The sequence below is a fragment of the Hordeum vulgare genome, chromosome 4H (genome assembly GCF_904849725.1).
Source record: "Hordeum vulgare subsp. vulgare chromosome 4H, MorexV3_pseudomolecules_assembly, whole genome shotgun sequence".
NCBI lineage: Eukaryota > Viridiplantae > Streptophyta > Magnoliopsida > Poales > Poaceae > Hordeum > Hordeum vulgare.
In genome coordinates, this window is record NC_058521.1 from 131,326,354 (window position 1) to 131,341,757 (window position 15,404).

The window sequence follows — 15,404 nt, forward strand, 5'->3', positions numbered from 1 at the left end:
GCTCTGCTGCCGTTACTAATGTTGCTGTTGCTGTTACTTGTCTTGCTCTGCTGCTGTTACTACTGTTGCTGCTGTTGTTACTTGTCTTGCTGTGCTGCTGTTACTACTGTTGTTACTACTGTCACTTGCTACTGTTGCTACTTGCTACTGCTGTCACTACTGTTGTTCCTTGCCACTGCCGTTACTCGCTACTTTGCTACTAATACTTTGCTTGCAGATACTAGTGTTTCAGGTGTGGTTGAATCTGACACATTTAGCTGCTAATACTTGAGAGTATCCTATCACCTCCTGTCTGGCGAACCATCAAATTTGGGTTGAATACTCTACCCTCGAAAACTGCTACGATCCCACGCGCTGGTGGGCCATCAACAACATTCTTCTAGTTTTGATTGTCGGAGAGTGCTAGCAGCATTCTTCTAGTGCCATTGCAAGGGAAGGTCTGCTGTTATGGAGTCACCTATCATGTACAGACATGGCCTCGGAACACAACAGACCAAAAGGTCAAGCATGAATCATATAGTTGATATGATCAACATGGAGATGATCACCATTGAAACTATACTCAACTCACGTGATGATCGAACTTGAGTTAGTGAACTTGGATCATGCGACACTCGAATGACTAGAGGGACGTTAATTTGAGTGGGAGTTTATTAGTAATATGATTAGCTAAACTCAATTATTATGAACATAGTCAAAAGGTCTTTGCAAATTATGGTGTAGCTTGCGTTGTAGCTCTACTATTTTTGATATGTTCCAAGAGAAAATTTAGTTGAAATATGATGGTAGCAATTATGCGGACAGGGTCCGTAAACTAAGGATTGTCCTCATTGCTGCGCAGAAGGCTTATGTCCTTAATGCACCGCTCAGTGTGCTAAACCCAGAGCGTCGTCTGTGGATGTTGCGAACATCTCACATACACATTTTTTATGACTACATGATAGTTCTGTGCATGATGCTTATAAGTCTTAGAATTGAGGCGCTGAGGATATTTCGAATGTCCCGGTACATGCGAGATGTTCCAAGAGATGAAATTGGGATTTCAGGCCCGTGCCCTTGTTGAGAGGTATGAGACCTCCGACAAGATTCTTTGACTACAAAGTAAAGAAGAAAAACTCAATCGTTGAGCATGTACTCAGATTGTCTGAGTGCTACAATCTCTTGAATTGAGTGGGATTTAATCTTCGAGATGAGATAGTGATGGTTCTCCAAAGTCACTGCCACCAAGATACTGGAGCTTCATGATGAACTATAACATATCACGGATAGAGATGATGGTCCTTGAGTTATTCGCGATGTTTGACACCGCGAAGGTAGAAATCAAGTAGGAGCATCAAGTGTTGATGGTTAGTAAAACCACTAGTTTCGAGAAGGGCAAGGGTAAGTAGGGATACTTCATGAAAGGCAAACCAGTTGACGCTCTAGTGAAGAAACCCAAGGTTAAACCCAAACCCGAGACTAAGTGCTTCTATAATGAGGGGAACAGACAGTGGAGCGGAACTACCCTAGTTACTTGGTAGATGAGAAGGCTCACGAAGTCGAAAAAAGTATATTTGATATACATGATATTGATGTGTACTTTACTAGTACTCCTAGTAGCACCGGGGTATAAGATACGATTCGGTTGCTAAGTGTTAGTAACTCGAAATAAAGGCTACGGAATAAACGGAGACTAGCTAAAGGCGAGGTGACAATGTGTGTTGGAAGTGTTTCCAAGGTTGATGTGATCACCATCGCATGCTCCCTCTACTTGCGGGATTAGTGTTGAACCTAAATAAGTGTTATTTGGTGTTTGCGATGATCATGAACATGATTAGATTGTGTTCGATTATTCATTTAAAGGGAATAATGGTTATTCTATTGGCTTGAATAAATACTAACAATGGTACACATGTTCATAATATTTGATGCCAAAAGATACAAAGTAGTAATGATAGTACCACTTACTTGTGGCATTGTCGCTTGAGTCATATTGGTGTAAAACACATGAAGAAGCTCCATACTGATGGATATTTGGACTCACTCGTTTTGAATCGTTTGAGACATGCAAACCATTCCTATTGGTGTAAACGCATGAAGAAACTCCATGTAGATGGATCATTTGGACTCACCTGATTTTGAATCACTTGACACATGCAAATCATGGGCAAGATGATTGATGGCCTCGTTTTCCAGTGAGATAGAACAAGAGAGTAACTTGTTGGAAGTAATACATCTTGGTGTATGTAGTCCAATGAGTGCTGAGGCATGCAGTGGATATCATTATGTTCTTACTTCACAAATGATTTGAGTAGATACTGGTATATTTAGTTGATGAAACACAAGTCTGAATTATTGAAAGATTCAAGTAATTTCAGAGTGAAGTTGAAGATCGTCGTTACAAGAGGATAAATGTATAAAAAATGATCGTAGAGATGAATATTTGAGTTGCGAGTTTGGTACACACTTAAGACAATGTAGAGATTGTTTCACAACTAATGCCACCTAGAACACCATAGTGTGCTGGTGTGTGCAAACGTCATAGCCGAGCCCTATTGGATATGGTGCATACTATGATGTCTCTTATCAAATTACCAGTATATTTTTTGGGTTATGCATTGGAGACAACAACGTTCACTTCAAATAGGGCACCATGTAATTCCGTTGAGATGACACCGTATGAACTATGGTTTGGAGAAACCTAAGGTGTCATTTCTTAAATGTTTGGGGGTGCGACGCTTATGTGAAAAAGTTTCAACCTAATAAGCTCGGACCCAAAGCGGATAAATGCATCTTCATAGGATACCCAAAACAGTTGGGTACATCTGGAAGCAAAGTGTTTGTTTCTAGAAACAGGTCCTTTCTCGAGAAAAGATTTCTCTTGAAAGAATTGAGTGGGAGGATGGTGGAACTTGATGAGGTCATTGAACCGTCACTTCAACGAGTGTGTGGCAGGGCGCAGGGAGTTGTTCCTGTGGCGCCTACACCAATATAAGTGGAAGCTGGTGATAGTGACCACGAAGCTTCGGGATCAAGTTACTACAAACCTCGTAGGTCGACAATGTGACGTACTACTCTAGAGTGGTACGATAACCCTGTCTTGGAGGTCATGTTGTTGGACAACAATGAACCCGCGAACTATGGAGAAGCGATAGTGGGCCTGGATTCTGACGAATGGCTAGAGGCCATGAAATCCGAGGTTGGATCAATGTATGAAAACAAAGTGTATACTTTGGAAGAACTACTTGATGGTCGTAAGGCTGTTGGGTACGGATGGATTTTTAAAAAGAAGACGGACACTGATGGTAACTATCACCATTAAGAAATCTTGACTTGTCGCAAAGATGTTTCCGACAAGTTCAAGTAGTTGAGTACGATGAGACTTTGTCAATCGTAGCGATGCTAAGAGTACGTTGGAATTATGCTAGCAGTTGCTGCATAATTTATGAAATCTTGCAGAAAGGATCTCAAAACATTCTTTCCTCGACGGTTTCCTTGAGGAAAGGTTGTATGTGATACAATCAGAAGGTTTTTTCGATCCTAAAGTATGCTAACAAGTATGCAAGCTCCAACGATCCTTCTCTGGACTAGAGCAAGCATCTCGGAGTTGGAATATACCCTTTGATGAGATGATAAAGGCTTTTGGTTTTATACAAACTTTATGAGAAACATGTATTTCCAAAGAAGTGAGTGGGAGCACTATACAATTTCTGATAAATATATGTGGTTGACATATTTTGATCAAAAATAATGTAGAATTTGTGTAAAGCATAAAGGGTTGCTTGAAAGGAGTTTTTCAAAGGAAAACATCGATTAACCTACTTGAACATTGAGCATCAAGATCTATGGAGATAGATCAAAGCACTTAATAGAACTTTCAACCAAATGGATGCCTTGACAAGTTTTTGAAGGAGTTCAAAATAGATTGGCAAAGAAGGAGTTCTTCGTTGTGTTGTAAGGTGTGAATTTGAGTAAGACTCAAAGCCCGACCACGACAGAAGAAAGAGAAAGGACGAAAGTCGTCCCCTATGCCTTAGGCGTAGGCTCTAAGTATGCCATGTTGTGTACCGCACCTGATGTGTGCCTTGCCATGAGTGTGTCAAAGGGTACAAAGAGTGATCCAAGATAGAATCACTGAATAGCGATCAAAGTTATCCTTAGTAACTAGTGGACTAAGGAATTTTTCTCGATTATGGAGGTGATTAAAGAGTTCGTCGTAAAGGGTTACGTTGATGCAAGCTTTGACACTAATCCGGATAACTCTGAGTAGTAAGCGGATTCATATACTAGAGCAGTCATTTGGAATAGTTCCAAGTGGCGCGTGGTAGTAGCATCTATAGGATGACACAGAGATTTGTAAAGCACACACGGATCTGACAGATTCAAACCCGTCGACTAAAAACCTCTCTCGCAAGCAAGATACTATCAAACCCCATAACTGTATGGGTGTTAGATTCATTACAATCACATAGTAATGTGAACTAGATTATTGACTCTAGTGCAAGTGGGAGATTGTTAGAAATATTCCCTAGAGGCAATAACAAATTGGTTATTATTATATTTCCTTGTTCATGATAATCGTTTATTATGCATGCTAGAATTGTATTGATTGGAAACTCAAATACATGTGTGGATACATAAACAACACACTGTCCCTAGTGAGCCTCTAGTTGACTAGCTCGTTGATCAAGGGTGGTCAAGGTTTCCTAGCCATAGCTAAGTGTTTTCACTTGATAATGGGATCACATCATTAGGAGAATGATGTGATGGACAAGACCAAAACTATGAACGTAGCATATGATCATGTGAGTTTATTGCTACTATTTTCTGCATGTCAATGTATCTATTCCTATGACCATGAGATCATGCAGCTCCCGGACACCGGAGGAATACCTTGTGTGTATCAAACATCGCAATGTAACTGGGTGACTATAAAGGTGCTCTACAGGTATCTCCGAAGGTGTCTGTTGGGTTGGGATGGATCAAGACTGGGATTTGTCACTCCGTGTGACGGAGAAGTATCTCAGGGCCCACTCGGTAATGCAACATCACAACAAGCCTCGCAAGAAATGTGACTAAAGAGTTAGTCACGGGATCTTTTATTACATAACGAGTAAAGAGACTTCCCGGTAACGAGATTGAACTAGGTATGGAGATACCGACGATCGAACCTTGGGCAAGTAACATACCGAAGGACAAAGGTAACAACATACGGGATTAACTGAATCCTTGACATAGAGGTTAAACCGATAGAGATCTTCATAGAATATGTAGGAGCCAATATGGGAATGTAGGTCCCGCTATTGGTTATTGACCAGGGAGTGTCTCAGGTCATGTCTGCATAGTTCTCGATCCCGCAGGGTCTACACACTTAAGGTTCGGTGACATTTTGATATAGTTGAGTTATAGGTGTTGGTGACTGAAGGTTGTTTGGAGTCCCGGATGAGATCCTGGACATCACGAGGAGCTCCGGAATGGTCCGAAGGTAAATATTGATATATAGGAAGTCCTATTTTGGTTACCGGAAAAGTTTCGGGCTCATCGGTAGTGTACCGGGAGTGCTGGGAGGGTGTCGGGGACTACCGGGAGGGGTGTGACGACCCAATAGCCTTATGGGCTGTGAAAGGAGGTGTACCAGCCCTTGGTGGTCTTGCCGAAGCCTCTCTCAAAAGCCCATGCGGCTAGGAGTGGAGATAAAAGGCAAAAGTCCTTTAAAAGGAAAGGAAGAAGGAGTCCTCCCAAAGTAGTCCACCTCCCTTGTGGGAAGGTGGACTCTTCCTTTAGGGTTCGACCGACCCCTGCTCCTTGGAGTAGGGGCCAAGGCTACCTCTTCTACCCTCCTCCTATATATACTAGAGGTATTGAGGGTTTTTGAAAACACAGAAATCAGCCACGGCTGCCTCTCTCTCTAGATTTGTTTCTCCTCTAGTCTAGTTCGGCGGTGCTTAGGCGAAGCCCTGCTGGATTAGTTCACCACCACCACCATGCCGTGCTTGAGAACTCATCTACTTCTCCACCCCCTCTTGCTAGTTCAACAAGGCAGAGATCGTCATCGAGTTGTACGTGTGGTGAACGCGGAGGTGATGTCCGTTCGGCACTAGATCGGGATGGATAGTGATGGGATCACGGGACGGATCGTGATGAGATCTCGGGATGGGTTGCGATTTGAATCGCGAAGATGTTCCACTACATAAAGTGTGTTATATATACGCTTCCGCTTAGCGATTTACAAGGGTATGTGGATCCGGTCTCTCCTCTCGTAGATGATTATCACCATGGATAGGTCTTTCGTGTGCGTAGGAAATTTTTTGTTTCCCATGCAACATTCCCTGACACTTACTGCTTGCGGGGGATCTTCAATGAAGGGATCCTCCTGCATCGAAGGAGAATGTAGGTGTTCCAGAAAAACATTGCTAGGTATAGGCCTTTGAGTGGATCCGATCTTTGCTAGATCACCACCTGCTTGATTCTTCACTCGGGGAATATGGTAGAGTTGCAAACCTTCAAATTTCTTCTCAAGCTTCCTCACTGCATGGAAATATCCAATCATGGCAGGGTTCTTGGCGTCCCACTCCGTCATCACCTGATTAACCACAAAATCTGAATCACCGTACACCATCACGCGTCGGACGCCGAGTGAGATGGACATACGTAACCCATAGAGGAGTGCCTCATATTCAGCTACATTATTGGAGGAATCAAAGTGAATCTGGAGGAGATAACTAAGTTTTTCACCCTTTGGGGATACCAATACCACGCCAGTACCAGAACCATTCAACATCTTAGAGCCAAAAAAGAACATGGTCCAGTGTGCCGAGTGGATTTGAATTGGTTGCTGCTGTTCTATCCACTCGGCCATGAAGTCAGCAAGCGCTTGAGGTTTGATGGCCTTCTTTGCTTCGAACTTAATATCAAAGTATAGCAGCTCCATAGCCCATTTGGCCACTCGACCAGTCGCCTGTCGATTGTTGATGATCTCACACAATGGAGCGCCGCTAACGACTGAAACTGAGTGATCTTGGAAGTAGTGTGCCACCTTCTTCGGTGATAGATATACACCATAGATGACCTTCTGATAATGAGGGTACCTTTTATTGGAAGGAGTCAATACTTCGGAGATATAGTAAACTGGACGCTGAACTTTATAAGCCTTTCCCTCTTCTTCTCGCTCGATAGTGAGAACCGTACTGGCGACTTGGTTAGTGGTTGCAATGTATAGGAGCAAGGGTTCTTTGCTGTGCGAAGCAGAAAGCACCGGCTGGGTGGAAAGCAGGGCTTTGAGCTCAACAAACGCTGCTTCTGCCACAGGAATTCACTCAAACGTATCAGACTTCTCCATCGGTCGGTATAAAGGAAAAACCCTTCTCTCCGAGGCGAGAAATAAACCTACTCAAGGCCGCCAAGAAGACTGTGAGCTTCTGGACATCGTGCACACGCTCAGGGCGTTGCATTCAGACAATGGCATCGATCTTCTCGGGATTAACATCGATCCCCCGTTCGAACATGAGGAAACCGAGTAACTTACCACTAGGAACTCCAAAAGTACACTTGGTTGGATTTAATTTGATATCATATTTCCTCAAGTTGGCGAATGTTTCCGCCAAGTCAGTCAGCAAGTCGGAGCCTTTGCAAGACTTGACTACAATATCATCCATATAAGCCTCGACATTCCGACTGATTTGGTCGAGCAGGCATTTCTAAATCATACGCATGAAAGTAGTTCCAGCATTTTTCAAACCAAAAGGCATGGTGATATAACAGAAACACCCGAAAGGGGTGATGAAGGCAGTCTTTATTTCATCTGGACCAAACAAACGGATCTGATGGTAACCAAAGTATGCATCAAGAAAAGATAAATGCTCGCATCTCGCAGTCGAGTCGACAATCTGATCGATGCAGGGGAGCAGAAAATGATCTTTCGGGGAGGCCCGATTGATATGTTTAAAGTCAATACACATGCAAAGCGACTTGTCTTTCTTGGGGACCATGACGACATTCGCGAGCCACTCGGAGTGGTAAACCTCACGTATGAACTTAGCCTCCAAGAGTCGAGGTACCTCCTCGCTGATTGCTTTCCGTTTCTCAGCCGCCGACTGATGCAAATGCTCTTTAAAACGCTTGGCCTTCGGGTCAACTCTCAGTCGGTGCTCAACCAGTTCCCTAGGTACACCCGGCATGGCACAAGGCTTCCATGCAATGATGTCCCAGTTCTCGCGGAGGAACTCGATGAGCGCGGCTTCCTTTTTGTTGTCGAGTGTCATCGAGATGTTGGTCGGGGCGACATTGGGTTCTGTCGGGTGAACGTTTACTTTCTTCACCTCACCTGCCGACTGGAAAGCAGACCCAGAAGTGGGCTTCTTGGAACGCGGCAGATCAGCGGGATCAGTATTCTTCTTGTATTCTTCCAACTCGACCATAGCCATTTGATGGTCGGCAATCTTGGAGCCTTGCTGAAGGCACTCCTCAGCCCTTTGTTGATTCCCAATGACTGTGATCACACCCTTGGGCTCGGGCATCTTCAGCTTGAGGTATTTGTAACATGGACGGACCATGAAACGGACATAAGTCGGCCGACCAAGGATGGCGTGATACACGCTCTGGAAGTCTACAACTTCAAACATCAATTTTTCTTTGTGAAAATTCTTATCAGTGCCAAACACCACATCCAATGCAATATGAGCGAGTGATCTGGCCTTCTTCCCAGGGATGACTCTGTGGAATTGCATGTTTCTCTCACTGAGTCGTCACATCGGAATGCCCATCTCCTTAAGGGTATCTACGTACAAGACGTTCAATCCACTCCCTCCGTCCATGAGAACTTTGCGGAGACGAGTGCCTCCCACAACAAGATCTACCACCAGGGCTTGCTGACCAGGGGTAGCGACATGAGCGTGGTGATCCGACTGGTCCAACGTTATCGGTGTCTATGACCACTTGAGGTACGTCGGGGTACCAGGAACAGCCATGTTGACCCCCGTGTTAATAACTTTCAGTCGACTTTTGCTTTCTAAATCAGCAATAATCATCAAAGTGGCATTGACCTCAGGAAAATCCTCCTTACCTTCATCATCCTCCTTTTCAGAAGTTTTCTCACTCGATCGCTTTTCCTTGAACTGCTAGATCAACAACCTGCATTGTCGAGTGGTGTGCTTGGGCAATATTAAATTTCCTTCATCATCCTTCTTCGTGTGCATTGCACACAGCATATCTAGAACATTTGTCCCTAACTGATTCTTTGATTTCTTGGGGGTGAATTGCCCTTTGGACTTCCGCTTATTCTTTCCCTGTGCCGCCAGAGCGGCTGCTTCTGCCTGAGCAGAACCATCAGGTTTGCACTTTTGTTTCCGATTGGAATTGCCGCTGCCAGCATCATTGTCGACTGTTTTTCCTTTGCCGCTGCGGAGGCACTCCTCGTCTTCGCCATTGGCATATCGGGTGGCAATCTCTATCATCTTGCTCAAGGACATATCTCCTGTCTGACCAAATTTTAGGTAGAGCTCTCTGTACCTAACACCAGCCTTGAAGGTGCAGATGGCTTGGTGCTCGGAAACATTTTCCACCGTGTGATGGAGGGTGGTCCAACGTTGAATGTAATCTCTCAAAGTTTTATTTTGTTTCTGCACATAGTGTGGCAGCTCGGATAAACCAGTAGGACATTTGCATGTGCCCTCGAAAGTTCTGATGAACACCCAGGCAAGGTCCTCCCAACAGTAGATGCTAGAAGGAGCCAACTGATTAAGCCACGCTCGAGCTCAACCATCCAGCATCAAAGACAAATGCTTCATGGCTACATTGTTATTGCCTCCACCGATCTGCATCGCCACTCGGTATTCGGCTAACCATGTTTCTGGATTTGACTCACAAGTGAACTTGCTTATTCTAGCCGCCAGCCTGAAGTTGCGGGGAATCTCAGCGGATCAAATAGCTGTGTTGAAACACTCGGCGTCGGAAACAACGGCACCACTTCCACTCGGATGATCTCTATCATAACCATCTCTATGAGCTCTGCCCCTGTCAATCCGCCTCTGTGCGAGTACATTCCTCACATCGAACCTAGGATTCCTCTCATCGCCAAACGGGCGCCTATCGTCATAGTGTCGGGGCACATATGAACCACTCCGTGGGGGAGTAAACGCACGACGGCGGGCGTCGCGGTCATAACGAGAAGCAAAATGATCTCGCCCCTGGTATTTGTACTAATCTTCGCAGTAACCTCCTCCTCTGCGATGCAGAGGTGACCCCAGGCTGTGAGCCAACAGTACTGTGTCTGCCCTGGGTGAATCACTATGTAACATGTTGTGCGACTGAGAAACAACTGAATTTTGCTATTGCGCTTCCTCAAGCAACGTTCGGATATGCTCCAAACCTCTGCTAGCCTCTGAACCTGACAGTTGAATGGAATCTGCAATCCTAGGAGCGGCCGCAACATTCAGAACTGGAGTATGGAATACCTGGACGTTGTTCTGAGATCCACTTGGGAATAGTTGTCGCTAACGTCGACTGGAAACTGGTAGACGCTCGTGGGTGCGCTCGTTCAGAATATATTCATCTCGACGTTGTTGTGCGTTCGATGGTTCTCCAACCTTGCGCCCACCACGGCCAAAACCAGGTGTGCTTTGATGTGAACCTGCCATGAAAACCTCAGCTGCAGGATTGCAGCTCTCGCACTCGAAAGGAACGGCAAACTGATCTGACGCCGAGTCGAATACGCGTGAAGTCATTCGGCAGGCTCGATAGCTGCAACCTGTGGAGATGACGCTTGGCGAGCCGCCGCATGACTTACCCAACCCTGGAGTCGTGAGCGATCTGATCCCTTGTGGTAACGAATAGCGGGGAGAGCAAATGACACTGGAGTTGCCGATTGCCGAAGAAGAACACCGGAGGGTCTTGCACGGAAGTGCGTCACCCCGCGGAACCGGAGCGCCTCAACGTCAAGAGGCGCTTCCTGAAGCCATGTTGAGTCATCGGTGACGAAGGTGACCGCACCGAAACGGATCTCATGGCCCAGGAACAAACCGCCGCCGGAAGACATGACGAAGGAGAAAATTGCAAACTCATCGAAAGTCGCTTAGACACATGCCCCACGGTTGGTGCAAACTATTGTGGGAACAAGCCTGACAGTAGAAGTTAGGGGTACGTAAGGAGAGGGCATAGTCCTAGCTACGGAAAGATTGTACACAAGAATGTTTGAGTTCAGGCCCCTCTCGTGGTGGTAATAGCCCTACGTCTTAGTGCTCGGGAGCTTCTGTCGTGTGGAATGTGTAGGTTACAAGGGGTGCGAACCCTTGTGCTAGAGGGGAGGGGCGGCTTATATAGAGTGCGCTTCCCCACATAAATCCCTTGAAACCAAGGGTTTGATCATGGAAATAAAGGTAAACATTACTGATAACATACGTAATAAATGCTACTTATGGTGACCAGTCGAATGCCTGCCCATTGGCCTCCCTCGACTGGCTTCTAATCTTCTACGTCCGACTGATTTCTGGTTCTACCAAGTGAAAGGCAATTGTCGAATGGAGGGAGAAACCTCCGAGTGGATGTTCTGTCGAGTGACTCATGTGCGATGGTGATTCCACGCAGAGTCTTCTTTGTAGTATTTAAGTCCTCCAATGTAGTGTCCTTAGGTAGGGCATGTAGGTCAGGCCTAATACCCTACCCTAGGTACGTATCCCCATCACCAACAACACCATGAAGCTTCACCACAATGGATTGTGGCTCCGAGATGACCTTGAATGCTCGAGGCAATCTCCACAACCTAATTGGAGACCCCGACGCCTGCCCGGGGCTTTACACCACAGTGATTGAGCTCCGAGGCACTGATACGTCCATTTTGCATCATGCTTTCATGTTGATATTTATTGCTTTATGGGCTGTTATATTACTTTGTGGTACCATATTTATGCCTTTTCTCTCTTATTTTGCAAGGTTTATTTGAAGAGGGAGAATTCAGGCAGCTGGAATTCTGGACTAGAAAAGGAGCAAATCTTAGTCCACTATTCTGCACATCTCCAAATGCCCTGAAAAGTTACATGGAATTTTTGGGGATTATATAAAAAATACAGGGCGAAAGAAGTACCAGAGGGGGGCTACCAGGGCGCCACAAGCCTGGTAGCCGCCATCCCCCTGGTGGCGGCTAGCAAGCTTGTGGGCTCATGACGGCCCACTGGGCCCCCTCTTTTGCTATATGAAGCGTTTCATTCCAGAAAAAATCAACCGGGAGCTTTTTCGTGGTTTCGTCGCAGCCACGAGGCGGAACTTGAGCAGATCCAATCTAGAGCTCCGACAGGACGATCCTGCCGGGGAAACTTCCCTCCCGAAGGGGGAAATCGTCACCATCGTCATCACCAACACTCCTCTCGTCGGAGGGGAGGCATATTCATCAACATCTTCATCAGCACCATCTCCTCTCCAATCCCTAGTTCATCTCTTGTAACCAATCTCCGTCTCGCAACTCCGATTGGTACTTGTAAGGTTGCTAGTAGTGTTGATTACTCTTTGTAGTTGATGCTAGTTGGATTACTTGGTGGAAGAGTTTATGTTCAGATCCTTGATGCTATTCATTACACATTTGATCATGATTATGATTATGTTTTGTGAGTAGTTACTTTTGTTCCTGAGGACATGGGATAACTCATGCTGATAATAGTCATGTGAATTTGATATTCGTTCGGTATTTTGATATGTTGTATGTTGTCTTTTCCTCTAGTGGTGTTTTGTGAACGTCGACTACATAACACTTCACCATACTTGGGCCTAGAGGAAGGCATTGGGGAGTAGTAAGTAGATGATGGGTTGCTGGAGTGACAGAAGCTTAAACCCCAGTCTATGCGTTGCTTCGTAAGGGGCTGATTTGGATCCACTAGTTTAATGCTATGGTTAGACGTTGTCTTAATTCTTCTTTCGTAGTTGCGGATGCTTGCGAGAGGGGTTAATCATAAGTGGGATTCTTGTCCAAGTAAGGGCAGTACCCAAGTGCTGGTCCACCCACATATCAAACTATCAAAGTAACGAACGCGAATCATATGAACATGATGAAAATAGCATGACAGAAATTCCCGTGTGTCCTCGGGAGCGTTTTTCCTCCTATAAGACATTGTTTAGACTTGTCCCCTTGCTGCAAAAGGGATTGGGCCACTTTCTGCACCATTGCTACTACTTGTTACTTGTTACTTTTCCCTTGCTACGTTTCACCTCGCTACACCATCACTTGTTACCGCTGATTTCAGTGCTTGCAGTTATTACCTTGCTGAAAACCGTTTATCAGAGCCTCATGTTCCTCGTTGGGTTTGACACTCTTACTTATCGAAAGGACTATGATTGATCCCCTATACTTGTGGGTCATCAAGACTCTTTTCTGGCGCCATTGCCGGGAGTGAAGCACCTTTGGTAAGGAAACATTTATATACTGTGCTGAAATTTATTGTCACTTGTCACTATGGAAACTGTTCCCTTGAGGAGTTTGTTCGGGGTATCTTCACCACGAACGAAAGCACGAGGAGTTGTTCCTCAACCTGAGGTACCTACTGAAAATATCTTTTATGAAATTCCTTGGGGTATGCTTGAGAAACTGCTGGCTAATCCTTTTACAGGAGATGGATCTTCACATCCAGACTTGCATCTGATTTATGTAGATGAAGTTTGTGGTTTATTTAAGCTTGCAGGTTTGCCCGAGGATGAGGTAAAGAAGAAAGTCTTTCCTTTATCTTTGAAGGATAATGCATTGACATGGTATAGGCTATGTGATGATACTGGTTCATGGGACTACAATCGGTTGAAATTGGAATTTCATCAAAAGTTTTATCCTATGCATTTAGTACATCGTGATCGGAACTTTATTTATAACTTTTGGCCTCGTGACATGGAAAGCATAGCTCAAGCTTGGGGGAGGCTTACATCAATGCTATATTCATGCCCCAATCATGAGCTCTCGAGAGAAATTATCACTCAAAACTTTTATGCTCGTCTTTCTCATGAAGATCGTACCATGCTTGACACTTCTTGTACCGGTTCTTTTATGAAGAAGGATATTGATCACAAGTGGAATTTATTGGAAACAATCAAACGCAACTCTAAAGATTGGGAGCTGGAGGAAGGTAAGGAGTCAGGTATGAATTTCCAGTTTGATTGCGTTAAATCTTTTGTTGAGATAAACACGTCTAGAGATTTTAGCGCTAAGTATGGACTTGACTCTGAGATAGTAGCTTCTCTATGTGAATCTTTTGCTGCTCATGTTGATCTTCCCAAAGAGAAGTGGTTTAAATATCATCCTCCTGTAGAAAGCAACATAGCCAAAACCAATCTAGTTGAGGAGAAAGTCATTGCTTTTAGTGATCCTGTTGTTCCTTGTGCTTACACTGAGAAACCACCATACCCTGCTAGGATAAAGGATTATTCTAAAGCTCCAACTGTGATACATAGGGGTTACATTAGACCACTTGCACCCCCTGAGAAGATTAGAGTTGAACCTAGTGTTGCTATTATCAAAGACCTCTTAGCCGAAGATGTAGATGGGCATGTCATGAAATTCTGTGAGGACTCTGCTAGAATTGCTAAACCTCACGCGAAAGACAAATACGGACCTGTAGTTGGCCTGCCCGTTGTTTCTGTCAAGATAGGAGATCACTGTTACCATGGTTTATGTGATATGGGAGCTAGTGTTAGTGCAATACTCCGTTCCCTATATGATGAAATCAAAGATGAGATTGCACCTGCTAATTTAGAACCCATTGATGTCACTATTACGCTAGCTAATAGAAACTATCTGCCCTCTGGGAATTGTGAGAGACGTAGAAGTCCTGTGTGGTAAGACAAAGTATCCTACTGATTTCCTTGTCCTTGGTACTGCACAAGATAGCTTTTGTCCCATCATATTCGGTAGACCCTTTCTCAACACTGTCAATGCTCACATTGATTGCATTAAGCAAACTGTCACAGTTAGTTTCGAGGGCGTGTCTCATGAATTTAACTTCTCCAAGTTTGGAAGACAACCCCATGAAAAAGAGTCGTCTGGTAGGGATGAAATCATTGCTCTTGCCTCTATTGCCGTACCTCCTACGGATCCTTTAGAGCAATATCTTCTTGAGCATGAAAATGATATGCATATGGAGGAGAGAGATGAGATAGATAAAATTGTCTTAGAACAATATCCTATTCTCAAGAATAATCTGCCTATTGAACTGCTTGGAGATCCTCCACCACCAAAGGGTGATCCTATGTTCGAGCTTAAACAGTTGCCTGATACTCTTAAGTATGCCTATCTTGATGAGAAGGAGATATGTCATGTCATTATTAGTGCTCTCCTCTCAGAGCAGGAAGAGAAGAAGTTACTAAAAACTCTGAGGAAGCACCGTAGTGCTATTGGATATACTCTTGATGATCTTAAGGGTATTAGTCCCACTCTATGTCAGCACAAGACTAAAACTGAT